The following is a 27,888-nucleotide window of genomic DNA, read 5'->3' on the forward strand; positions in this document are numbered from 1 at the left end:
AAGCTTACGGAAGATCTAGACATGGAACCAGTGATCACAGAGAGCAAATATGGCTTTACCAAGAGTGGGCTATGTCAGTTGAGCCTCATTTCCCATTTTGATAAGGTTATAAGACTGAGGAATTGGAGGAAGGAATACAGGAGATAGCATTTACCTAGATTCATTTATTTGTCCATTTATTTATTCATTCAATTCACTCATCAATCTAGCCATTTCTTCCCTCATTTATTTGAATGCCTAGATTTTAGCCAAGCATTTGACAAGAGTTTCTAGTACTTTTCTTGTGGATAAGATGGAGATCTGTAGGCTAGTGTTATCAGGAGGGGATTTGAAATTGATTGAAAGTCTTAAATAGGGGGGAAAAAAGTCATTGATGATTCAGTATCGGTTTGGAAGGTCTCTGTCAGAGTGCTGCATGAACCTATGCTATTTAAAATTTGTCAGTGACTTAGATAAGTTTATAGATGGCACACTTACCAAATTTGCAGATGATACAGGGCTTGGGGAACAAGCTAGCTAACACATTAGATGTCAGGGAGAATGGATCCAAAAATATCTTGACTGACTAGAATGTTGGGCTGAATTTAATAAGATGAAATTAACTCCAGCACTAAAAAAGGATCTGTGATCTCATTGAAGTGCCTGCTCATCCTTTGTGTGACTCTTAAATATATTCTCACGTGAATTCACTACATCCGGTATGCTTGGAAATCTTCTTCATTTATTTTTTTATCATCATGAGGATACCAGTGGTGTATTCAGAGTATTCATCACTTATTTCACTCCAAATTTGTCCCATATTCTTTTTTGATCTAACATTTATTTATATCCTTTATGCCACTTTTCCTGAGTAATACCTCATTAGTAATATCTTTTCAACTTGGTCTTGTCCAGTCAATCATCACTCAATCTACAGGCACTTATTAAATGCTTAATATATGAATCAGACACTAAAGGAATACAAAGATGAAAAAAAAGTGAAATCTCCCTTTATCTTGAGGAGCTTTTATTCTGTTGGGATATATATCTTTATTACCCTTTGAGTGGACCTAATTTTAATTCTGTAGAGGCTTTCATATTCTATGACTTGTAACCATACAACATCACCATCAGAATAGTGACATTAAAGAGATTTTCCTATCGATATAAAATTTTTATACACCCATAGAGGACTTCCTTGATGAGGCTATTAGAAAGGAATGAGCAAGATTTACTGAGCAGTATTCCACTGTGGACCACATCATTATCAATTACCATCAATTGATGGAGAGGGGTAGGGAATACAAACCACACTGTGTCTTGTTTGTTGGCTATAAGAAAGCATGTGACTCAGTCAAGTAAAATACTTTAAAAGCTAGTCTTCCCCCAAAGTGGCTTGCATAAATATGTCAGAATTTTACAAGAGTCCTCAAATGATTTGGTGGACAACTCTTTGATCATTAATAATGAAATAATCATTGATAAGCAGGAAAATTTCCAAAGAAGTGTGTGACCAGAATGATGAAGAACTTGGCAGACATGCAATATGAGAATTGGTTGCAGGAACAACAGATATTTACCCTGAAGAAGGGAAGGAAGTCTGAGGGGTGGAAGGAAAATGGTGGTAATATAGATAGAGATATAGACAAATAGAATTATATATATTTATGTATTTTTTCTTGATCTTTAAAAACACAACTAGGAGCCATGAATGGAAATTGAAAAGAAGAATATTTAGGCTCTATGTCATCATTAAAAAAAAAATTCTAATATTTAGAGCTGTACCAAAATAAGATGGGCTACCTTTAGAAGTAGTGGATTTGAGAAGCCTTTAAACTAAAATGGAATGCCTGCTTTTCTGGGTCCGCTATAGAGGGGAGTCCTTGTTTGGGTTAAATGGCTTCTGAGGTCCTTCTCATGTCTTCAGTTCTGTGATTGGACATTTCTTTTCTGATCCAAAGTCAGAGGTTACCGTCCACCAAGGATAGACACCCATAATGCTAGTCTAGATTGACATAATAAGAGGGTGCTGAAGGGGAAAGTCTTGAGTGAGGAAAGAAAAGAGAGGGCTGCAGTCCCATGATCAGAACTGTGCCTGATTTTCAGTGTATGCATTTAAACCTCATAAATTGGCAGACACTACAAATCAGGGCTTGATTTATTGTTTTGATAATTGTTTAAACTTAAGAAAATGTTAATAATGCAAATTGAAATTGAGTGTGTGTATATCTTTTTCTTTTCCTAGAAAACATGGTGATTAAACATTTATAAGCACATACCTATATTATTCTATAGTCATTGCTTGAGCTCAGCAGGAATGTAGTAGATCCAAGTAATGAAGACATCATCAGACCAGAGGTCTAGACTAATAACAATAATAACAATAATGTTAACTGCACTTTGTAGCACTTTAAAGTTTGTTTTATGGTGTTTTATAATCATTATCTCATTTGAACTGCACAACACTCCTTCATATGTCCCTTGTCTCTTAGATAATGTAGCAGCAACAATATTTTTTTTAATTGAAGCTTTTTATTTTCAAAACATACGTGAGGATATTTTTTCACTACTGGCCCTTGTGATTTCCAATTTCCCTCCCTTCCCCCACTCTCTCTTCTAGATGACAAATAATCCAATGTATGTTAAACATGGTAAAAATATATGTAAATCCAAGATAGGCAAACGTGTTTGTACAGTTATCTTGAGCAGCAAATAATTTTGATGGGCCAGTAGGTATGTTTTTTAGATATATAGATAGATGTAGACTTTGGATTATCATTCAATAGGTTCCAGGCTTATTTTTCTTAATGCCTAATTAGGGTCCTCTGCTTCCTAGAAATTATAACAATAACCAACTTTCATGGACCAGTAGATATACCTTCAAAATCTAAGCATAGATCTAGTCTTTGGATTATCACTCTATAGGTTCTAGTCTTATTTTTCTTAATATCTAACTAGGACCCTCTGCCTCCTAGAAATTCTAACTGTAATAACAGTTTTGATACCAGTAGTTATGATTTATCATTAAGACTTTAATCTTAATTTTATTATGTGATTTTTTTTTAAATGACTTGCCCAGGGTCACACAGCTAGGAAGTGTTAAATTGTCTGCCAGATTTGAACTCAGGTCCTCCTGACTTCAGGGCTGGTGCTCTATCCACTGCCCCATTTTCTTAAAACCTAATTATGTCACTTCTATGTCAGAAGTGATCAGTATTAGTGGTACAAATCTTACCAAATTAGAATGGAAGGAGTTACCTTTCCTTAATATAAAACTGTTTTAAGAAAATTCAGTGTAATAAAAATTAATTTATAAAACAGATAAATTAGGGGATAATTACTTAAACCATCTGCTTTGCAAGTAGTATATGAGCCTAGAGTGCATTTTAAACATTAGTTCCCCAAGTTCATTTTTTAAGACCTTGAAAAAATTCTTTACTACTTGACAGAGGCAGAGAGACCCTTATAGAATGTTAGAGCATTTTTTACAGATGAGGAAGCTGAGCTTTGGAAGTCAAGGTCACATAGTTCTGTCAGTTCAGTGGCCGGTCTTAGATGAGAACCCAAGCCTTTTGTCTGCCAGCCCTGCCTCTAGACGGACTCTGGTGCCCATTTGTTGAGCCATTGTCAAGTAAAAATCAATCAGAAATGAAGACAAAGCTTCTCTGAATTTATATAATAAGCCATTGGAGAAATAGGATACTGTTTATAAAAATCCAATATGGGCAGCTTTTCAGGAGCATGTATATTGTACAAAGCAAGGTATACCATTGTCTCTTAATGCTCCCAGTTAATGGTGCTCAGCACAGCGTGAATACCTGTTAGATTGATTGACTGACTGCCTCGCCCTCCCAGAAGGAGAATTCCATTTCTAGACTGGTCCTGAAAAACAGACCAGACTGGTATAAATGTTCACCCCCAGAAAAGGTCTTGAACAAAATCAGCTTGGGAATGAGGAAGGTATATGTGTTTGTTGAGGAGGAGGAGACAGAACAGAAGTGGATTTTTTTTTTTTTTTTTTTTTTTTTTAAGGATTACTTTTCTATTTCTCTGAAGCTTTTAAATGACCTGGGTGGGAAAGAGATGCTGACAACAGGAATATGTCGCTATTATATCCTACTTTAATGTTTACAAAATGCTTTCTCCTCACACCAACCCTGCAAACCAAGTCTTATTATGCCCATTTTACAGATGGGGGAAATTGTGTCTCCAGGGTTACTTGAACTCGTATCTATGGTCACAAAGCTGGAGTTAGAAATTAGCCACAAACTTTGGATCTTCTGATTCCAGATTTAACTTTTCTGATGACTCCCCCAGACTTTAAAAATACTTTAAAAAAAACAAAAATCAGACCTTTGATTACATTAGTAGTGAACTTGTAGAAAATTCCCTCTTCTAACCCACACCAGCATTTGTTCTGTATGGACACCCAGAGGTTAAAGCATTTGTTGGGGATTACACAGCGGGTATCAGAGATGGCACTCAAACCCAAGTCTTCACCCAATTGAAACAGAAAAGACAGTGTTAGTAATGATTCTCTCTTCCGATCTTATATTTAGCAGGGCTTTCTGGACTGAGGCGACCCTGCAGGCTGATAAAAAGCTTAATAAAAGGGCAGAATTCAGAGATTTTCCTTAAGCTCCTCTGGTCGGGACTAACACTTAGTTCCCTGGGCCCTTGAGTTACCATTTTCATTGATTCATGCAGCAAGATAACTAGCAGATAGGATGCCTGTTGCTTTTAACTAACAAGGAGAACAGTTATAGGAGAGAAAACATCCCTAGCTGTCTCGGGAGAGAGTGAATCAAGTAATAAAGCCCGCTCCAAGCTAAATGTTTCTTTCAGTTCGCAAAGATCTTCATGGGGAAACAGAAATTAAGGAAGCAAAAGGGCAGGCGCTTATTTCTGCTGACTAGCCTGTATAATTTCATAAATGGAGTCCTGGGCCAGTATTTATAGCAACAGTTTTTGATTTAATGATAAACTGAGATAAGGGTAATCAAACTTCATGCTTCAGGGCATAAGGTGATTGTCTGCTATAGTCAGGATGGATTTTTTTTTCCCTTTTATGCTTTGCCCAATTGACTAGATATATTAAAAAGCATAGTTAGCTCCACCCTATAGATTTGGGACTAGGAGAATCCCACCTGTTAGGATGGAACTATATCGGGGAAGATATTTTCCAGGAAGAGATCATTTTATTCAACCACACTTTAACAGAGACATAGAACAAATATGGTTGCATGTTTGTATATGTATACACATTTACAGATATATATAGGAATATATATATGCGCTATGGGGATATATACATACATGCACATGTGTATTCAAATATACATGAGTAAGTATACACACATCAATTTCAAATGCTTATATTTGGAACTATACTTTTATAGAATTACTAGTTAATAAAATTATCTGCTCATTTGAATCAATATGGGGAAATGAAAAACCATCTGCATCTTATTGCATTTAGGGAAAAACTTGCTCTCATATTAGAATCATGAATTTTGGATTTTGGAATCAGAGGCAGTCTCCAAATGCAGGTGGTAAACATTTGGTTAAGGAAGTTTATAAAGTAATCCCTCTTCATGTAGGGGGTACTGGAGATAAAGAATTGTTAAGGAATACAAGGGTTCAAGGCTTGTCTTGAAGCCTGCAGGAGCAAGATCCTACCAATTTCCTTCAATAAGCTGTCATTGCAGAAAGTTGACAGAGGAAGTAGTCCAGTGGGTAGGGCACAGGACCTTACTAGCTTCTTTGAACTTGGGCAAGTCACTTCTTTTCAATTTCCTCATCTATAAAATGAGGAATTAATGTCCAATTTTAAACCCACGATACGTGGATAGTGCTCCTTTGTACTAGGGCCCTACTCCAATTCATACTATATTTCTAGCTTTAAATTGAAAGATCAAACCACTGTTGCTAGACCTGGTTCCCTGAAGGCCAGCTGGGGAATCAAAGGAACATGGCCAATGGGTCTGATCAGTTTACAAAGGATCTCAGCACAAAGTTGTCTGATGTCTTTTAAGATGTAGTGCCCCGATGCTAGTATAGTTCTGAAGTTCAGAATGTGAGACCTCTAGTAAAATGCTTTTCATGTCTCCATATAATTGAATTGGACAGTTAATAGCTTCAAATCCCACAGTGATTTTAATCTTTGGAGCCCACTGCATACAGCTACGTGGTCAAACTTTTTTTATTATTGTATATTTTTATAAATCCCTTGTGGTGAATTTCTGGGAGAATTTGGACAAATGTCCCAGAATGGGCAAGCATAATAGACTTTAGTCCACATCATTGGAGGGAATATGCATCTCAGTGATATCAATCAACCAGCAGTTATTAAACTTAAGATTTGTTAGGCACTGTTTTAAGTCCTGAGAATACAAGGAGAAGCATGTTTTTGTTTGTTTTTCTTCTTTTGGTCTGATTTTTCTTGCACAACACAACAAATATGGAAATATATTTTAAAGAATTGCACATATTTACCCTATATCAGATTGTTTGTTATCTTGGGATGGAAATAATGGAAGGAAGGAGAAAAATTTGGAACAAAGTCTTAAAAAATGAATGTTGAAAACTATCTTTACATATATTTGGAAAAATAAAATGCTGTGAGAGAGGGAGAGGGAGAGAGAGAGAGAGAGAGAGAGAGAGAGAGAGAGAGAGAGAGAGAGAGAGAGAGAGAGAGAGAGAGAATAAAGGACAACCAACTAAAAAAATACAAGAAGTCAAAAACATAGTCTCTGCCCTTATGGAGATTAGATTTTAGTGGGGAAGGACAATACCTAAGTTATGTTATATGCAGTATGTTAGCAAGAGTTGGTGGAAAGAACCTTAGGAGGGAATCAAGGAAGACTTCCTACATAAGATTAGATCACAGATCTTTTTTGCATATGAAACTTGTTCTCCCTTCTTGGAATATATGGCAAAAGGAAATATAAAGGACAGCTAAATGTTGAGGTGGGTGGAGCACTGGCCCTAGAGTCAGGAGGATCTGAATTCAAAGTGGCCTCTGACACTTAGCACTTACTTGTTCTGTAACCCCAGTTGCCTCACACACAAAAATTTATCTTATCTTTTGTTATTACTGTTCAGCCATTTCAGTCATGTCCAACTCTTTGTGACAACATTTGGGGTTTTCTTGGCTGAGATAATGGAGGGGTTGGCCCTTTCCTTCTCCAGCTCATTTTACAGGTGAGGAGACTGAGGCAGACAGAGTTAAGTGACTTGGCCAGAATATGCAGCTAGGAAGTGTCTGAGGCTGGATTTGAACTTGGGAAGATGAGGCATTCTGATTCCAGGCCTGACACTCTGTCCCTGTGCCACCAGCCTTAATTATCTCCTCTACGTCTTTGTAACTCCATAGAACCTACTATAGACTATTGTACTTAGTGTAGTATCTTAATGACTATTGAATCAATTAAAAATCAATTAAATTATATTAAATATATCAATTAAAAAATCAGGTGGGCAGCCAGATGGCCCACTAGATAGAACAACTGGCTCTGGAATTAGGAGGGCCTGAATTCAAATGGTCTCATACTAGCTGTGTGACTCTAGACAAGTCACATAATTGCCCCTCTGAAAATAAACAAAAATCTTTTAAGTGCCTACTTTGTGTAGACACTGGGGATACCAGGACAAAAAAGGAATCAATTCTTACCTTCAGGGAGCCTCCTTCTATTGTGAGGGAGATACCACGTATATATGTAAATAAATAAATGTAAATATTTATAAACAATCTTACCACATGAATATAAGATAATTTTAGGAGCTAGGGCAATGGGATGGAAGGAAATCAATCAAGACTTTCAGGCAGAGAAGGTCATATTTGATCTGCATTTGAAGGAAAGTAGAGGTGAAGAATAAGGTGGAAATGAGGAGGAAGGCTTACATTTAGATAATCAATGAATGAAATTCGGTGATTTTCAAGTGAAAATCACCACATTTCTCTTGGAATTCCTGGACTTAGCCCATCACTGTCTCCCCCTCCTTTGCTCACCCCCCAGATCCCCATAATTTTCAGTTATGCTTGCCTGAAGAGCAGTCTCCTGTAAGTGGTTACATTGCACTTACTGTCTTGTTCTGAGATGCATAGCTTCCCCATAGCAATCTCACCCACTGGGGTGATAAAGAGTTATCTTACACTGAGGTGCCACCTGAGCTAATGCCCAAGCCAAGAGTGAGGAAGGAGGGGGCTCGAGTAATCTTCCTCCCGAGAAGACTCTTCCTGGCTGCCCTGGATGAGAAAAACCATAATGATCATTGTACTTAGATCTTGCCATAGCTTGTGTGTTGTTATGGGTGGTATGGGGAGTACAAGGAGCAGTCCTGCCATTTTTACTTTCCAGCTATTTCCCAACATTTTACAGCAGGATGCAGAAAGGTTTTGTAAAAATATATTTAGCAGTCTCTGTACCCATCGAGGTGGTTTATCTTTGGGTGTTCATGCATACATGTATGCATGCACCTGGGTATATTACTGAAGCATGTTCATGCATGCAACTTGTAAAAGGAGAAAATGTGATCCAAATGTTTGGTGCATGGCTTGGAAGAAATGGTTTTTGGCCTTTATGTGAAAATTTAGTGTGACTGGAACAGTCTGTATTTGATTAGGAATTTTTTTTTTTTTTTTTTAAATGTAAGATTGTTTACACTTGAGGACAATGCTTCAAAAGAACTGCATAGAACATGTTATAGAATCAGTTTGCCTTCACCAGGCTTCCATGTCCCCTGCAATCTGGCTTTAATGAGAAAGAATGACCTCTCCTTTCAACTCAGCTTAACACTTGGAAACTTTATAAATTCAGGCATTAATTACAGAGGCATTTTCGGCAAGCATGAACATAAACTTCATGTTTGTTTGTTTTTTTAATCCTAGTAAACTTTTTCACCATGACAGTGAAAATAATAAATACAGCATGCATTTATTAAGCACCTGCTGTATATCTAACACTATAACTTGGTTGCTTCAAGAATCTTTTTGTTGTTGTTGTTGTTGTTGTTACATTTTAAGTTCCAAATTGTCATTTTCCCTTCCTATCCTGCACTAGAGGCCATCATTTTATGCCTGTGTGAGTGTGAGGGAATGTAAAACCATACTATACAGTGCTTCCTTCTATCCGTTCTTTCCCTGAAAGTAAATAGCATTTTTTTCATAGGTCCTTTGCAGTCGATTTGAATACTCTTGAAACCCCAAAGGCAAGTATATCTTACATTTCAGTTTTATTAATTTTCTTAATCTCATCCCCTTTAGGAAATTCCACAGATCTCTTTCCTGCCCCATCCTGAGTGCTATTTGTGTATAATCTATCATAAATTATAGCTCATGTACTTTTAAAAAATAGGGTTTTTAAAGTTTACAAAGCTGTTCTTTATGGTGTGAGGATTGGATGAGCTGTCACCTAGGTGGCATTGAGGGATGGAACACTGGCCAGGAGTCTGTCTCCTCCCTCTCAGGGTTGCTGTAAAAATCAAATGAGATAATATGTATAAACCACCATGGATGATGGCTATTATACTAACTCATAACAATCTGGTGAGGTATGCTGTGCAAGTATTATCCTACCCATTTTTATGGCTGAGGAAACTGAAAATCCAAGAGAGTTAGTGCCTTTTGCCATCACACAGCCAGTAAATGGCAGACTCCAAGTCTGATGCACTCACATTAAGGGGTTTATTTGTGAATGTGTTTTTTCAAAAAACCCCACCCTTCATCCCATTCCACTTTCTCTTTTATGCCAAGTTTAAGATAAGACAGCCATACCTAATTCAGTCCATTTATACTCTCTGTAAATCCTGGGGCATTGTAAACTCTGTGGATGGAGATAAAACTTATCTATGCCTTGGGCTACTGTAGTGCAATTCAACAAACTTTTCCTGAATTTCTGTTAAGTATGGAGCTTTGTGATAGACCCTCAAGGAACTTATAATCTACTAAAAGGGACAAAACTTGTACATAAATACATATAAGATAGGAAGAAAGACATACTAGAAAAAAGAGAAAAATATTGAAGTGAAGAAAGTCCATGTTTCTATTTTCTTTGCCAGAATTAGCCTTCAGTCTGGCTTTATTCAAATACTCTAGAAGATCTTGAATCAGTAATGTAGAGGCACTCTGCAGCTATATAGATGGCTACCCATCCATACCTATTCATCCATGCCTTTTTATTAGTAAAAACAGTAACTTATATAGTGCTAGCTATATAAATAGCCAGGCACTGGGCTAAAAATGCTTCACAATTATTATCTCATTTAATTCTCACAACAACCCTGGGAGATAGGTGCTATTTTTATTCCTGTTTTACAGATGAGGAAACTGAGACACCCAAAGTTAAGTGATACTGCTAGTAGGGGATTGAGTCCAGTTTGAACAGTGTTCTAATCACTTTTCTATCTCATGAATTCACCATACAGGAGTCCACCCAGTCTGCTGGGGGATGGGGGAGGCTTTCCATGCTTTCTTTTCATATTGAGTGAATACCAGGGGAATTTACTCATGATTCCCATTGGTTTGTCTCCTCCCCTAGCTGCTAACCCAGTTTACATTTCTTTGATGACTTATTTTATTCTTTATTTTAATAATATATAATAATATTATTTTATTATTAATATAATATATTATATATTTTATTAATATTTATTATTATTATATTATTTATGAACACATTTTAATGTGTTACATCTACATCCCACTATGAGTCCCTCCTTTGCCCTCTGGCTGTACAAAATTTTAATATGACTATTCCAGGCAGAAAAGTTTTTAAAACCTTTTCTTGCCCCTTCCCTACTACCCCCACTTCCCCCAAACACTGGAAAACTGGGGGCATTAAAAAGGAATTCACGAGGGCCAGCAGCTTCCTTATTACAAGACAAACCTTGCAAATAGCAGCTCTTTCTTGTATATCCTGTACCATGAATGAATGCTAGCCCAGCACCCTTGTCTTTCTTCCCATAGGAGACCATTAATCATTTCCAAATAGCTGACTTTTTGAAATGGAAAGAAACCAAGGCGATCAGTTGTAGACGAATAAGACTTCATAGTGTCCAGGACAGAGCCTTTGATCTCCCTGGGCGTCCCTGGATGGGAGGACATAAGAGAAAGCCCACTTGGCCTTTGCTCTCCGAGCATTCTTGGAAGCCTCAGTTTCCCGGCTCAGTGGAGAACTAGAGGAAGAAAGCCCGGGAGGGCAACCTGCAAATCAGTAACTGCAGCAGGCTGATTCCTCAATCCGGAACTTGCCTTTGTGTCTCTGCCTCTAGAGCGGGACCTTCCTTGCCTTAAGCCAAAATTACTCATAGAGTGCTCAAAGATAGATCACACTCAGGCCCCAAGTGGTCACTTTTAGGTTCCAGATTGAGTGAATGTAAATAGCAATCATTTCTGGTTTTGCTGGAAACCCTGAGGGGCTTTCCCTACTAGATTTATTTATTCATTTATTTATTTATTTATATTAAAAAATACATACACACACACACACACACACACACACACACACATATATATATATATATATATATATATATATAATTTTTTTTTTTTTGGACTAGGTCTAGGAGGCCAATTTTTGCCTCAATTGCTGCCTACCTGTAATCACTGAATGGGTACAGCCTCAGCCAAATCAAGACTTGTTGAAGGCTTAAAAAGACCAAGGTCTCCATTTCATCCAGGTCTACCTCTAGTTCTGGCCGTCAGACCCAGAGGGCTCTGGAGGGGAAGGTGAGACAGGTGGCTTTGACCTGCCCTCCCTCTCTTAAGTCCACTTCAGTTGCACATCAATACATCTCCTCCCTGATGTCTTGGTCTCCTCAAGATGGACCAACATAAGCTTCTAAAGCACTGATACCTGTCACTAGCAAGGTAGCTTTGAGCTTGGGAATCCCAGTATTGAAACGATATCAGTCTTTCTTTTTTCCTTTTCAATTAACTTATCCTTTTGATTCTCTTCTTCTCTTCTTTTTTTTCTCCTCCGTTTCATTATTAAAAGAAAAACAAAACCCTTGTAATAAATATGCATAGTCAAGCAAAACAAATTCCCACCCAAGCTTCTACAAACATTTATTAAAGGCTAGAGGACCAATATTATCCTACAGCTTTAGATGTTCAGTGCCGCGAAGGGCATCCGGCTATTTTCTTTCTAACAGTTTTGTTGTCCAACTCTCTGATTTTACAGATGAGGAAATGGATGTGTGGATAGGTTGGGTGACTTGTGTAAGATCCTGCAAATAGCAAGTGATCGTGCCAAAATTTGAACCTTGAAAATTGGAATCCAAAATTAGGCTTCTTTAGGACAAGCCCCACTTTTTGCAGGGGTGATGAACCCATATTAGATTTTTGTAAACTGCTAAATGCTGAAAATCTTAAAGGTGGCCTCTAACTTATGGGCTAACCAAGAAGTAAGAACAATTCAGGGATTAGAATTGATTATTTCTCATCCTCTGAATGCCCAGTGGAGCTTACCCAGGCCCAGCCAAGGTAGTTATCTACAAGACCCTGTAACATAACCTCAGCACTCCAATCACCTTAATCTAGCTGTGCTGTGTGGCTGAATTATTTTTTAAAGCTTTTTTCAAATCATGGTGCCTGACTTTTGCTTCTCAAAGGTTATGCCAGTAATGCAAAAGCTTTAGATAGACTGTTCTCTGGAGACCAGCCTACCTACGTTCAAGAAGTCTAATCAACAGAAAGTTAGCCACCAGGTGATTTCTTTTTCTTTTTCTTTTTTTAAAGGTATGAGGCAATTACAATCTATATTGGTTCAGGGAATACTCAACCCAAGGATATCACTAATCTTTTAAAGTGTTGAAGTAATATATCTGTCAATAATCAATAAATATTTATTGTTCTAGGCACAGTGCCTAATGCTGGGGTTAAGGAAAAAGGTAGATAGCCTCTGCTTTTAAGTAATTCACAGTCCTAATGGGGGAGAAAACATGCCCCAAAAGACATGTATATATGCACATACACACACACACACACACACACACACACTCACAGAATATCTCTATATATACACAAGCTCATATAACATGACAGGAATAGATGGCACATCGCAATATAATATATGGCACAAGTATAATGTACATGATAAAAGTTCTTATCACATATGACACAAGTATGTATGTGTATATATAAATATACCATGTGCATATGGTATATTATATAGGTGCATATCATATATATATATTATATTTCTATGATAAATTGGAAATGATCAGTAAAGGGAAGGCATAGAAATTGGAAAAGGCTTCTGTAGAAGGTAGCATTTTAGCTGGGACTTGAAGGTAGCCAGGCAAGCCCAAGAGGTGGCCATGAGGAAGTGACCAGAGAAAATACACAGAATTAGGAGATGGAATGTCTTATTCTCAAAAAAAAGCAAGGAAAGAGAAGATGGTATATAAAGTATAAGAAACCTGGAAATTTGGAGCTTTGATGCTAAATAGAGGATCTTATATAACCACATAGACCCAACAATAATAAAAACATCTTTCTAGGGATTCCAAAAGAGCAACTCAGCATTTCCTGAACCTAAATGGATAACTTAACTAAAGGATTCCTTAGCTTTAGTGGAGTAGAAAACTATAGATTTGGAGTCAGGGAATTGGGGCTTAAAATCTTTTATCAATTCTACCTGGGTGACCTCTTCCTTCCTCTCTGTGACCCCAATTGGGGTTTTCTTGGCAAAGATAATGGAGTGACTTGCCTAGGGTTACCCAACTAATAAGAGTCTGGGGCTGGATTTGAACTAAAGAAAGTGAATTTTCCTTTTTAGATCCTAGCTGTGTCCAGTGCACCACTTAGCTCCCTTAGGTAAATCACTTAATTTCAGAACCTTATCTAGAAAATTAAACATTTGATGAGATGATCAGGAAGGTCCCTTCCAGTTCTTGATTAATGAGACTGATGAGACAGTGATATGGCTGGGAAAAAACCTTTGAGATCATCCAATTTAACCCCCTCATTTGACAAAAGAATCCAAGACCCAGAGAGAGGTTCTATTTCTTTGTTTATTTCTCACCCTGTCCCTTGCCCCAGCCCACCCCTTCCAGGAAGCAGCATTTGATTTGGGTCTGTTGATCAATTGGTCAACTGTCAATAGACAGCGCTATTAAGATATATAAATATTATAAAGATATATAAATATAAATATTATATTATATTAGTAATATAATGTAAATATTAAAGAAATGAAAATTACTTGAATCCTAGTTAGAAGTAGTCTATCCTTTCATAGTTTGTACCTCTCAATTATTTCTTATTTTAAATCTGTGAACATGTATTAGCTCTCCTGCTCCTAAATTCCTTGAGGATAGGGACTTATTTCTTGGTACCTATTTCTCAGATATTAGCAGTTACGTTTCATATTAAGTATAGATGCTTATCAAATTTTAATTTTTATTTATTTTTTGTCAGCTGAAGTCTCTCAAGGTCCCAAGGCTAGTTTCTGGCAGAATGGGGACAGAACTCAGGTTTCCTGACTCTTAGGCAAGTGTTTTATTTCTGTTATAACATGATTTTTTATCAGTAAAAAGAAAAAGGCTCAGAAATTTTTTTTGTTGTTGATGTTTGCAAGTGACCTCAACTTGAGTGAAAACAAACAAGTATTTGAGGTTTAGATATTCCATGGAAACAACCACATAGTCTCTTTTTAGAATATAATTACATTTATTTTTGATGAGCAAAAATAAATTTTCTTTATTTTTTAAACAATTTTTTAAAAAAATCTGTTTTCTCTCCCTTCTACTTTCCCTCTACTAGAAAAAGAAAAACCTTGGGTAACAAATATGAATAATCAAGCAAAGTGAATTCCTGCATTGACTTTGTCCAAGTAATATATATGATTTAATCTGCGCTATCAACTCTGCCAGAAGGTAGATAGCATGTTTTATCATGGGAACAGTATGTTAATCAGAGTTTTTAAGCCTTTCAAAGTTGCTTTTCTTTGCAGTGTTATTGTTAAATTTTTTCTACTCCAGTCTGCATCAGTTTAGAGAAGTCTTCCCAGGTTTTTTGAAATCATTCCTTTTATCCTCCCTTACAGCACAGTAATATTTTATTATATTCACATACCCTAACTTGTTCAACAATTTCCAAATTGGTGACCCAGACCCTTAGTTTCTAGTTCTTTGACACACAAAAAGAGCTGCCAAAATCTTTCTTTGATGTCTTTTGGGTAAAGACCTAATAGTAGTACTGTTAGGTCAAAGGGTATGCCCAGTTTAGTAACTTTGGAGGCCTAGTTCCAAATTCCTTTCCAGCATGACTTCACCAATTGGTCTACTAATAGTTCAATAATGTGCCTGTTTTCCTGCATTCCTTCCAACATTTGTCATTTTTTCTTTCTGGCAACTTTATTGATATAATAGCAATGAAGTAGAACTTCAGAATTGCTTTAATTTTCATTTCTCTAATATTTATATATCTTAATAGAGATTTTTTACATGGGCTCATCTGTCTATTGACATTGATCAATAGGATTAAAACGGCAGCAAGAGTATCTTTCCTTTATAAACTCAAATTACTTTTACCTATGAAGTTAGATCATAGATTTAGAGTAGAAGGGATCTTAGACATTATTGAGTCTATGCTTATTTTATATGTGGATGAAAAAACAGAAGCTTAACGAAATTAAGAGTTATATAACTGAAATTATATAATTAATAAGTGTTAGTGGCAGGATTTGCGCCCAGGCCCTTCTCTCAGTTTAACCCCCTCTTCTCTGATTTAATTAATTTAAAAATGCAGCTAGATGGTATAGCAAATAAAGCTTTGGGCTTAGAATTAAGAAGATTCATCTTCATGAGTTAAAATCCAGGCTCAGGCACTTACTAGCTGTATGACCTTAGGCAAGTCACTTAACCTTGTTTCCTCAATTTCCTCATCTGAAAAATGAACTGGAGAAGGAAATGGCAAACCACTCCAGTATCTTTGTTAAGAAAACTCCAAAACTGGGTTATGGAGAGTTGGAAAAGATTTGCCCATAAGAGGATAAAAGGGCAGATGGTGCTATAATCTAAATCTTGACTTGTAGCCAGTGTTCTCTACACTAGATAACCAGCTTGGATCTTGATGGTTTTGCAATATGATATCAAATTGATCTCGTGCTGGAATAATTCTGCTCATTTCATCTGGATCATTCCTTTCTTCTCTTCAGATTTAACCTTGATTTCCCAGGGGAAACAACTCACTACAGTACTTTTGCCAAAGTTAAAAAATAAAATAAAATCTATATCGAGGATTTAATATAAATGTCGGCACCTTTGAGAAATTTCTGGTTTAGAAGTCTGGTATATTCCTCTGTGAACTTGATTTCTACTAAAAGATCCAGTGTTTCTTTATTTGAAGCCCAAAGATCTAGTCATCAGAGAGTATGGAGGGACCAGAAGCATCAATTGATGCACACATTTGCTTAATCCTTCCACATATTCTTAAAGTCTAGTCTTTCTAGTAATGAGCCTGTGTGGCCAATTCATTTATTCTGGCACTTTAGCCAAGCCCATGTTTAAAAAAAAAAAAAATCTCTTTTAGAATATACAACTGTTTCTGTGGCAGATCTAAGCCTCAAATACTGGCTTGTTTTCCTTCAAGTTGAGGTCACTTGCAAATTGCAACATGAAAGCCATCTCTGAGGAAATAAGCAACCCCAAATTAAACAAGATTCGATTATCACAATCCTCACTTTTTTGGACAGGCCTCCCTTTCTGCCTGGAGCCACCTTCTACTTCAGCAAATTTTAGAACACAAGAGAATTCAGTCCTCAAACTCTCTAATCATCCACCTAAAGCAGTTTGCATCATTAAAAGTCAGCCACTCGACATTACAAGCATTCTGTCAGCTTGTTTTAGGGAAAGGGAGGCCAGCACTTTCTGTAATGTTAAAAGCCTGCAAACAACTAAAGTGTAGCTAGCTGAACCACAAGCCAATTAAGATCAAAGCTGTGATACTTAGTAGGAAGGTTTCATCACTTAAATATGAAGGCTTTTTTTTTTTTTCTTTGACACAGATCAGGAGGTGTTAATGCAAATTCTTTTAAACAAGTCAAATAGTTTCATTTTATAGAGTGCAAGAATTGTAATTTTTTTTTTTCTTTCTAAGTCAATTAGTATTCTGCTTGTTGGTATCCCCAAAGCACTCTGATTTAGGGGTTAACAAAATTTTAGTGGAGCACAACATGGCTCCCTTCTGTTTTTTTCTGCTTTAGCAGTGGGATGCTTAGAAGCCTTGGAACCCAAGGGGAGTTTACATTGCAGCCTGTAAGATATTTCTTCAGCTCCTAAGCAGTTGGCTGACTGATAGATTTACATTTGCCTTAGCATCAAGGAGGCTGATTTCAAAGAGGGCCACAAAGATAGTTTAAAATCAGAGGTTTGTTGCCATAACAACTAGATGCAGCACTATTCTTATCCCCGTTTTAGTTTATAATTAGCAAAAATGGTTGGATGGTCCCAAATTCAGAAGCAGATTTAGTTTTTCAGTTAGGGGCTTATTTTCAATGTAAATTATAAAGAGCTCAGCTGTAGAAATTGGTGTGTGAACACTCCCATTCAGCATTTAGTTACTGAGCCAAATAAAAATTCCCTCAGAGCCAACATTTTCACCTGTTTCTATCCCAGATGTTCCTGGCCCTACGGAAAAGGGTTAATCCAAACTCTTTTTTGCCTTTTCCTTCCCTCCTCATTCCTCCAAGAAAACTTGGAATATAAACAATTCAGGGCTTTTATTAATAAAGTTATTGCTAATTTGCCAGTTGGCTCTAAAGCAGATAAAGTTGGAAATTTGTGAATTGATTGATGAAAAATATTTTGATGAATAAGGCGCAAAAGTAGTTATTTTTGCCCGCCCCCTTGAAATAATTCAGATAATTACCTCAGTTTTTCATTTCTTTGCCATTGGGGTAGAGGATGGCCTCCAAGTGTGAAGAAGCACAGCAAAATCAATTCGGCCCTTCATGTCTTTCTCAGCCTAATCACTTTAAAGCAAAAAGTCATGTTTCATTTATTTGGTTTAAGAGGATAAGACTTTGGGTATCAAAGACAGAAATCTTTGCTGGTAAATCTAGTTTAGTAATAAGAATATTGAAAGGGGTGTTTTTTTGGGGAGAAAGGAGGGGTGGGTATAAGAGATATGAATCAAAAATAATGCTCTTTACTTTTTTTTTAAATCATAGATGAAGAGCAAAAAGAGCCCTCCAAGGATATTTGGTACCTCATTTTGTAGATGAGGAAATAGTGTTTTGCCCTAGTTTACAAAGGAAGTAAGTAGCAAGACCTGGGACTTGAATCCAGATCCTCTGATTCCCCCAAATAGCACAGCACTGCTTCCATTTTAACAGAAATATTTTAAATTGCATGATTGATCGCTGAGCAGTCAACGTGTGAATACTGAGCTCTCCAATAACAGAGCTCTTGTTCTCTGGATCTCCAAGAGTCAGTAGTGTTGTTTATAATAGCCTGGGTGAGTAACAGGATGTTAAGAATAGTGAAACAGCATATCCCCTGCAAGTCATAGAGCAGTTCATTTAACTTCATATATAATTTCTTAATGGCAGAATGGGACTGACCCATCCAGACGTTTCAGGGACAATTACTGGACTGCTTGACACTCACTTATACAATATAAAGACAAAAGGGAATTGTTAGAACTTCTGCCTTTTAATCAAAGGCTCCCTGTGGCTACTGGGTATGCTTAGCTCCGACAGCTAATTTTGAGCACTGTTGGGTCTAGCTAGAAGAAGAGATAAAAAGAAAAGGGAAGTTCAGGACAATGTAACTGGAGAAGATGAGAGCAGAGCATATACATGGGGGACTGGAGGGTGTCCTCCTGCCTGATGAGAGACTTGAAGTCCAGGCCCCTTGCTTTTCTAGGGGAATACTGTGAAATCTAGGACAGCAACATCATCAGTTTCTTCTTAGAATCTGACTCAGTCCATTGTCCTGATGATACTGATCACACCTAATTAATTGCCCAAATTCAGCACCCCCTAAGTAGTCAATGACTTCTAGAATTATAATATTTTTAATATTATTTTATTTTTTCCAAATACATACAAAGGTAATTTTCAACATTAATCTTTGCAAAACCTTGTATTCCAAATTTTTCTCCCTCACCTCTAGACAGCAAGCAATCTCATATAGATTAAATGTGCAATTCTTCTGAACATATTTCAATATTTATCATGCTGTGTAAGAAAAATCAGATTAAAAGGGGAAAAAAGGGAAAAGGAAAAAACCCAAGGAAACAACAACAAAAGGTGAAAATGCTATGCCTTGATCTCCATTCAGTCTCCTTAGTTCTCTTTTTCCATCACAAGTCTATTGGAATTACCTTGAATCATTTCATTGTTGAAAAGACCCAAGTCCATCACAGTTGATCATCATGTAATCTTGCTGTTGCTGTGTACAATGTTCTCCTGGTTCTGCTCATTTCACTTAGCACCAATGTAATTCTTTCCAGGCTTTTCTGAAATCAGACTATTTGTCATTTTTTATAGAACAATAATATTCCATTACATTCATATACCATAATTTATTCAGCCATAGAATCATAATCTAAAAAAAGAGTTGGAAGAGATGTGCAGCATAATAAATGTGGAAATATGTTTAGAAGAATTGCACATGTTTAACATATATTGAATTACTTGTCTAGGGGAGAAGGAGAGGGGAAAAGGAGAGAGAAAAAATGGAGTACAGGGTTCTGCAAGAGTGAATGATGGAAACTATCCTTGCATGTATTTTAAAAATAAAAAAAGCAATGATTAAAAAAAAGGAATTGGTAGAGAACTTACAGGTCATAGAAATCCAGAGCAGCTTTTCTGAATGGTTATCTAGTCTTTGCTCGACTACCTTCAGCAAAGGGGAACTAATATTAAAAACTGACATTTATATAAATATATTTTGGACCAAACCTATAATTTTGTTGATATATAAAACTCTAAGTGAGGAAACTCCCTCTGTGAGTGTAACTTCCAGAGTGAGAGAGCCTCTTTGGATACTGAAAAGTGAATGCATTTGCCCAAGATTATGATGCCAGCAGGTGTCAGAGGTGGCACTTTAATATAGATTTTTTTTTTTTACTTTTAAGGCTAATTCTCTGTCCATTATGCCACAATGCTAGTCTGGAGGAAAGAATTCCAGTTTGGGTAAAATTCTCCCTCAGAGGTTCAGTACCAGTGTGAACTTGGGCAAGTCAATTAACTTGCTGGACTTAAGTGATGTCTTTCCAACTCTCTAGGTCCATGATCCAATCATATGGTGGTATTTCCTCTCTATAGCGATATACAAATATTTATGTATTGTTTAATATACTACACTATTTCAAGTTTTTGATGCAATATACACGTATTTATATACTGTCTCAAGGTTTGCAAAATGTTTTACACATAAAGTATCTCATTTCAATTCTTGCAACAAATCTGGATGGGTAATTACAAAATACAATCTCCATTTTAGTGATAAAGGAACTGAGCTTCAGAAACAAATGAAAGATAGGGCAAAGTTGGACTTGAATTTATTCTGTTGTCTCCAGGTCCAATACTCTCTTCACATTCCCGCCTCGTGATTGTTTTTCCCAACACCTGCAAGGACCCCTAACACATTCCCCACTCTTTACTACACCCTAGTTTTCACTTCCCTATCCCTATTCACTTCCCTATTATTGTTGCTTTCCTTCTCCTCCTGTATTAGTATAGTTGTTAGAAGTGGGGAAGAGTATATGTGCAGGAAATATCAAGGAAAACAATCTCCTTATGTATGTTTTGTCATTTATATTAAGCTTTTTTTTTTTTTTTTTTTTTTTTTGCACATATGTGGCTACTCCACATTGGAAAATGCTGCCTAATTACAGATTTGGAGAACTAATGTCTTCATCCAAAATCAGGACCTGGATGTTGGCCAAAGAGGGCCATTTCTCGTTATCTTTTCTTTTCTTTCCTTTGACTTTAATTTTTTCATGGTCAGAAACCCCAATTTTCATGTTGGCCTTATTGAAAAATATGTGTCTTATTCTGCATATTAATCTTTCACCTCTCTGTCCAGATTTGCTTTTCTAGGGAAGAGAGTAAATGTGCTATTAGACCATAAATACCTGAAGAGAAAAATTGCATGGAGAATAGACTAAAGAAATTTCATAATAGAATACTAGACTTATAAAGCTGGAAGGGATCTGAGAGGTCATCTCATTCCATTTCTCCATTTTACAGGTGAGGAAACTGAGACTCAAAGGGACCCTAGAGATCTTTATCATCTAGTCCAATCTTTTCATATTATAGATAAGGAAACTGAATTCCCAAGAAGGAAAGCTGACTTGCACAGCTCATTAAGTTAATGCAAAGGATACTAGTAATTTAAAGGTTGTCTGACTCATGACTTCTGAACCATAGCACATCTCCACCATCTTCCAAGGGATTTCCAAGCTCATGTTCATCACCCCCATCTGTCCATCACATCCTGTTCATCCCTTTTTTATTTTGCCTTCAATCTTTCCTAACATCAGGGTCTTTTCCAGTAAATCCCATCTTCTCATTATTTGGCTAGAGTACTTAAGCTTCAGCTTCAACATTTGTCCTTCCAATGAGGAATCCAAATTAATTTCTTTAAGTACTAAAAATGAACCATCATATCCTTTTTTTTCCTTTGGGGCACAGAGGTGCATTAGTTCTTGGGTGTGAAAGGAAGAGGATCTTTCTGGGCATTTCATACACTTATTGACTCTGCTGTTTACCATTAGCACTGGAAGTACCTTCCAATTCTTTCTGCTTTCTTTTTCCATCTGTATAATGGGATGATGTCTATTTGGCTAGATTTAATAACCAACAGTTAAAAGGTGTTGGAAATCATGGTTTCATGCCAGAGCTGCTGAAAAAGAACCTTCCCCTATACATACACTAAAGGCCTCATCATATGTTTATTTTGCAGCTTCCTGATATACTTATTGTGCATTATTTAGTATTGTACTTATCTGAAAAGACAGGGAAGAGTAAGGGCTAATGAGTGAAACCTCAGTTAGAACCACCTGGGTTCCAGCTTCTGATCTGTGACCCTGAGCCCTCGGTGCCCTTAACAATTTTCTAAGTTATCCCATATGTTACATATCTTCATTAGGAAAAGGAGTTCCTTTCACCACTGAGATCACCATTCTGGTCCCAACAAACCAAAAAACAGTTGTATGAATCTTTGCTAGTTGTTCTTATCCAAATCTAGAGCCTACTACATTGATGAATTTGATTGATGAATTTTTTCTGAACTAAATTATTGAAGAACATATAGGAGTAACATCTTTTCCTTTTACCCTTAAAAAGGGGAAAGGAAATTTCTGGAGGCAGATGGTTTAACCTGCTTCCTTGCTTTTGCTTTTTTGCTCTTCCCAGCAGTTTCTTGTTAGTTATATCTGGCTCCTCATGACCCCATGGACCATATCACGTCAATATTGTCTATGGGGTTTTCTTGGCAAGGGTATGGAATAGTTTGCGATTTTCTCCTCCAGGGACAGAGAGAGCTTAAGTGACTTGTCCACCATCACACACTTAGTAAGTGTCTGAGGCTGCATTTGAATTCAGGATTTCCTGACTCCAAGCCCAGTGCTTTATTCACTGAGCCATCTGACCACCTCCATCTACTCTGCTCTTCAAAGGGTATTTGGAGGATTCTAGAGGGATAGAGTTTGGGACCTCTGAGGAGTCTGGATGTAAATGGCTCCTTAAATAGAGTTGAGATTTGGATTTCAATGGGTCTGAGGCCCCAGAAGACTTAACACTAAAGTAACCTTGTCCTACCTGACATTTCCTGTTCTCTTGGTTCACTTATAACATACGATGTACTCATCATTTTGTTTTTTCACAAAGACATTTTTAATTTTATTCTTGCTGCCTTACTAGATGGTCGAATTAGAAGAGGGAATCCAATCCATTTTTACCTTAATCATTAACTCTATTCTTTTGTAAACATGGATGGAAAAACTATCATGAGGGTACACAGTGTGCTTTATAAGTAATCTGATTCTTGAGGATAACCATGAAATCGCAAACTCCCTGCCTGGCATGTAAAGGGAATGGAATGAGCAAAAACATAGAAGAGAAGGCAAAAGATCATGTTTTACTGTATCTTTAGATAACAAAAGCAAGGAAGAGTTTGAGATAATGGCAGAAAAGACCTAGGATGTCAGCAGATGGGGGAGGACCCTGAATGGCAGATTCAGGAGCTTGAACCTCAGTAGACAATAACCAGCCTTTGAAGCATTTTTAGTAGAGTCCTGGATATGGGCCACTCTAAGGAACTGACTGTGGCAGCAGCATGATGGTTTGGAGGAGGGAGAGATGAGGTGAGAAGACCATTTAGGAGACCATGGTACCATATTAGCAGGTATTTTATTTTATGAATGGCTATGAACTAAGGATTTTCTCCTTATGAAGTTAATGGACCATTCAGATGTTAGCTACTAATAGCAAGGGGATACTTTGTTTGGAACACTTGGTCTAAGAGGTATCAATAAGGGATGGTCTCCATCCACACGTAAATGTTGAGGAAACCTAGGAACTCCCTCTATCGTCTTAAGGATGTCTTTTTTTTTTTTTTTTTTTTTGAGTTTTGTCTTTTTTTTTTTTTTTTTTTTAATTTTTTATTTTATTTTATAATTATAACATTTTTTGACAGTACATATGCATGGGTAATTTTTTACAACATTATCCCTTGCACTTACTTCTATTCTGATTTTTTCCCTTCCTCCCCCAACCCCCTCCCCCAGATGGCAAGCAGTCTTATATATGTTAAATATATTACAGTATATTCTAGATACAATATATGTGTGTAGAACCGATTTTTTTTGTTGCACAGGAAGAATTGGATTCAGAAGGTAAAAATAACAGTTTACATTCATTTCCCAGTGTTCCTTTTCTGGATGTAGCTGGTTCTGTCCATCATTAATCAATTGGAATTGGATTAGTTCTTCTCTATGTTGAAGAAATCCAGTTCCATCAGCATACAAAGGATGTCTTTTGAATCAGAGAAGGACTAAGATGGATCTGGGCTTGCCCCAAAACATTTTAGGTTCTGAGCACTGGCAGACCAAGTTATATTTCCTTACACCTTGTTCTTTTTCCCTTTTCTCCATGTCTCCCAGTAGGTCATAATCTTGAAGTCAGGGATTTGTAACTTACATGTTACATGTTGGTTGTATGGTGAAGCCTATGAACTGCTTCTCAGAATATGTTTTTAAATACACAAAATAAAATTAATTTTTAGGATTAAAAAACAATTATTTTGAAATATAGATGTATTTTTTCCTATCCAAGTTAACGGACTCCCTGAAATCTATTTACAGACCTCTGGTGAAGAACATCTGCTTTAGGGGGACCCAGGAATCAGACAATTTAGATGGGGGACTGTCGCAGTAAGAAGTAATGTAGACGTAAGGAATATTTACATTTTGTTTATTGTCTGTCCAGTTTTTCCTGTCTGTCCAGTCAGTTAGAAAACATTTATTAAGTCTTTACTGGGCGCAAGGCACTGGGCTAAAGTGCTGGATATAAGGGGATATAAGGAAGGTTTTATAGGGTTCACAAGTTAATAGGGGAAATAACATGCAAATAAATATGTACAAACAAGGTACATGTGTATATATTTGTGTGTGTGTGCGTGCACACATACATATATACAATTCACATTATGCATATATTTGTATGATTATACACAAGAAACAAGTTTTATAAAAAAAGTATACATATGTGTATAGAGATAGAGATATGAATATAGTACTCCCTTTCTCTACATACACACACACACACACACACACACACACACACACACACACACACAGAGTGGATTTATTTCCTAAGGAAGCTATCAATAAGAAAGTCCCTATATATACCAAAATATTTATAGCAGCACTTTTTGGGATAGCAAAAAATTGGAAGCAGAGTAGATGCCTATCAATTGGAGAATGGCTACATAAATTGTATATGTGAACATAACAATATTAATGTGCTGAAGGAATAATACGTGTGGTGGATACAGAGAAGCATGGAATGATCTATATGCATTTTTGATTCAGAGTGAATTGAGCAGAGTCAAGAAAACAATATTCATAGTAACTACAACAATGTAAATGGAAAGAATAATGATACATCAAAAATGTAAATGATGAGATGAGAAGAAATCCCAACCTACCCTATTGTAAAATGGGGAAGTTCACAGGTTTGTTCCATGTTTTCAGATTTGTTCATTGTATTGATCAATTGTGCTTGCTTTAAAAAATATATTTGTTATTTGGGATGACTCTGGAAGGGAGAAAAGGTGGGGGGAGGATACTGGGGATAGTTATGATGATGTAAAAAACAGAAGACAGCAATAAAATCTTATTTGGGGGGGGGGGGAAGGAAATGTCCAGCATTGGGAAATGGAGTTCTAAATTCAAGAAAGAACAAGGAAACTATTGTCACTAGATTGAGAGTAGTGGGATGAAAGGGATAAAGAGGCTGAAAGGGTAGGGGGCCAGGTTGTGGAGGGCTTTAAAAACTAGATTCTCATCCTAAAAGGTTTAGCATTAGGGTATGATATATATAGTAGAAAAAGAATTGAAGCTAGATTTGAAACTTTGGTTTGAATCTTAGTTTATTAGCTTTGTGACTCTGGGAAAAAGAAAGGCTCCAGTGGTTTCCTGTTTTTTGGATTTTATTTTTTAAGATAAAATACATATATCCTTTACAATCTGGCTCTAGCCCATTACTTGCCTTTCAATACTCTTTTCTAGTCCTTTATCTCTTTTAAAAAATATTGTTTGTTATATGGGATGACTCTGGAAGGGAGAAGGAGAAGGATACTGGGGATAGTTATGATATTGTTATGATGATGTAAAAAACAGAATACAGCAATAAAAAACTTATTTTTTGTAATAAAAAAAAGAAAATGTCCAGCATTGGCAGATGGAGTTCTAATTCAAGAAAGAACAAGGAAGCACTAAGAGTGGTGTCACAGTGGGCAGAAAATAATTTTGTTTTTTCTTTGTATCCCCAGCACCTAGCACAATAGCTAAGAACATAGTAAATGCTTAATAAGTACTCATTAATTGAACAAAAAGTTGCTTCTTTTCTGAACTTCCTTTTCTTCTGTAAAATGGGAATAAACAAGAGTGGTACGGTGACACATTTCTATAATCCCACTTCCCCAGGAGACAGATCTAAGTTGATTGGACAGCTGCACTACAGGTTCAGCATTAAGATCACTGCCAGGATCAGAGGTACTCCATCCACACTAGCCCAAGGCACAAAAGAGCAAGTCAGAGTTTCCTTGCCAATCACAGTAGGTTTGGATCCATGAGTAGTCATTCAATAAACATTCATTAGGTGTCTACTGTATATGCCAGGCACTGGGAATATAAAGAAATACAAAAAACAGTTCCTGGTCTTAAGGAACTCAATCCCATGGGGGAGTATAAACGATTATGTACAAACAAGGATAAATCAGAGATAACAGAAACAACACTAGAACTAAAAGCATCTAGAAAGAAAAAAGGTGGGCCTTAGCCAGGACTGGAAAGGAAGTCAATATTAGCTCCTACACTTCCAGGCTTGGTGAGATAAACAGACTCCATCTTCTAAAATAAATAAATTAAGAAGGGAAGGGAATAAATAGATAAATAAATAAATGGAAAGGATAAAATAAGCATTTTATCCTAAAATAGATAAATAAATGAAGTGGATCGTCATCATTGCAGCAAAACCAGCCCAAACATTTGTGCTATTCTGTCCACATTTCTCCTAATAGCACCACCATCCCAAAGCTCCATCCCATAAATACCAGAGGAGTTGTTTTGTTGTTCAGGCGTGTCCAACTCTTTGTGACCTCATTTGTTCACCTCCATTTGGGGTTTTCTTGGCAAAGATACTGGAGCAGTTTGCTGTTTTCTTCTCCAGCTCATTTTACAGATGAGGAAACTGAGGTAAGCAGGGTCACCCAACTACTAAATGTCTGAGGCTGGATTTGTACTTGTGAAGAGTCTTCCTGACTTCAGGTCCAGCACTGTGCCACCTAGCTGTCTCCAGAGGGAATCTTTCAAGTAAAATTTTAGTGTAAAACGCCTTTGAATTTTGGCCCTGGAGATGGGAGGCTGTGTCTGTAGATAATATATTCACCTTGCTTAGAAAACTAAGATGAGAACAGGTACCTCTGCTCTTAGGGGAGCTCTGGCATTTGAGAATAATGTTAAGTTTGAACTGGAAGTGACTTGATGTGTGGTGTGGAGCATTGTTTTTGTTCTTGGTGTATTTAAACTAAGATGAATGTTGCCTTAAGAGACTTTTGGGGTGAGCTGAGAAGAAATCCAGATAAAGATGGCACGATATGGTTTTGTGAAACCAGGATAAGTGCTCTTCCCCTAAGAACTAAGGTACCCACGTGGTGCCATCAGGACTAAAGACCTCCCTGTAGGATTGCTTTTTGCCTTGGGGTACTCCTTAGTGCCCTGTGCAGAACTGTAAAATCCAGATGGATACATTGTCTTATTCACATCTTAATCGGATCTCAAGAAAACCTACTGCTTGAGACTTTGGTCCCATTACTGTGGATGGAACACTCAGTTTTAGAAGCATGTGCTCTCAGGATCATTCTTGCTCTATAATACTTTTTTCTGGCCATAGAATTCAGTTTATGGAGTTCTTGGTCAAAGCTCCATTTTTAGCCTGCAACTTGGGCTGAGCTCAAGCTGCTTCTTCCATTCTCATTTCAACAGAATTCCTACTTCTCATTTAATTCTGACTCTAACCCTGGGAAGTAGGAGTTTTCCCCATTTTGCAGATGAGGAAACTGGGAAGACAAAATGGTTAATTACTTACCCATAGTCACACAGCTAGTGCTAAACTTGTCATCCTGATTTCAGGTCCATTGTATTTTTCACTAGCCACCTAGCTGCTT

General features: G+C 36.9%; 1 protein-coding gene across 10 annotated transcripts in view; it reads left to right on the top strand.

Moving 5' to 3' along the window:
* SEMA6D (semaphorin 6D) overlaps nucleotides 1-27,888 on the top strand; it is an 820,805-nt gene that overhangs the window by 762,264 nt on the left and 30,653 nt on the right. The window contains exon 1 of one of the 10 annotated variants that reach the window (XM_074294395.1): nucleotides 25,497-26,917. The exons of the other annotated variants lie outside the window; for them this stretch is intronic. The gene's annotated coding sequence lies outside the window, so the exon portion shown is untranslated. Of the gene's footprint in view, nucleotides 1-25,496; nucleotides 26,918-27,888 lie in introns of those variants that run through there. 10 annotated transcript variants of the gene reach the window in all.

This window comes from Sminthopsis crassicaudata, chromosome 2 (genome assembly GCF_048593235.1).
Source record: "Sminthopsis crassicaudata isolate SCR6 chromosome 2, ASM4859323v1, whole genome shotgun sequence".
NCBI lineage: Eukaryota > Metazoa > Chordata > Mammalia > Dasyuromorphia > Dasyuridae > Sminthopsis > Sminthopsis crassicaudata.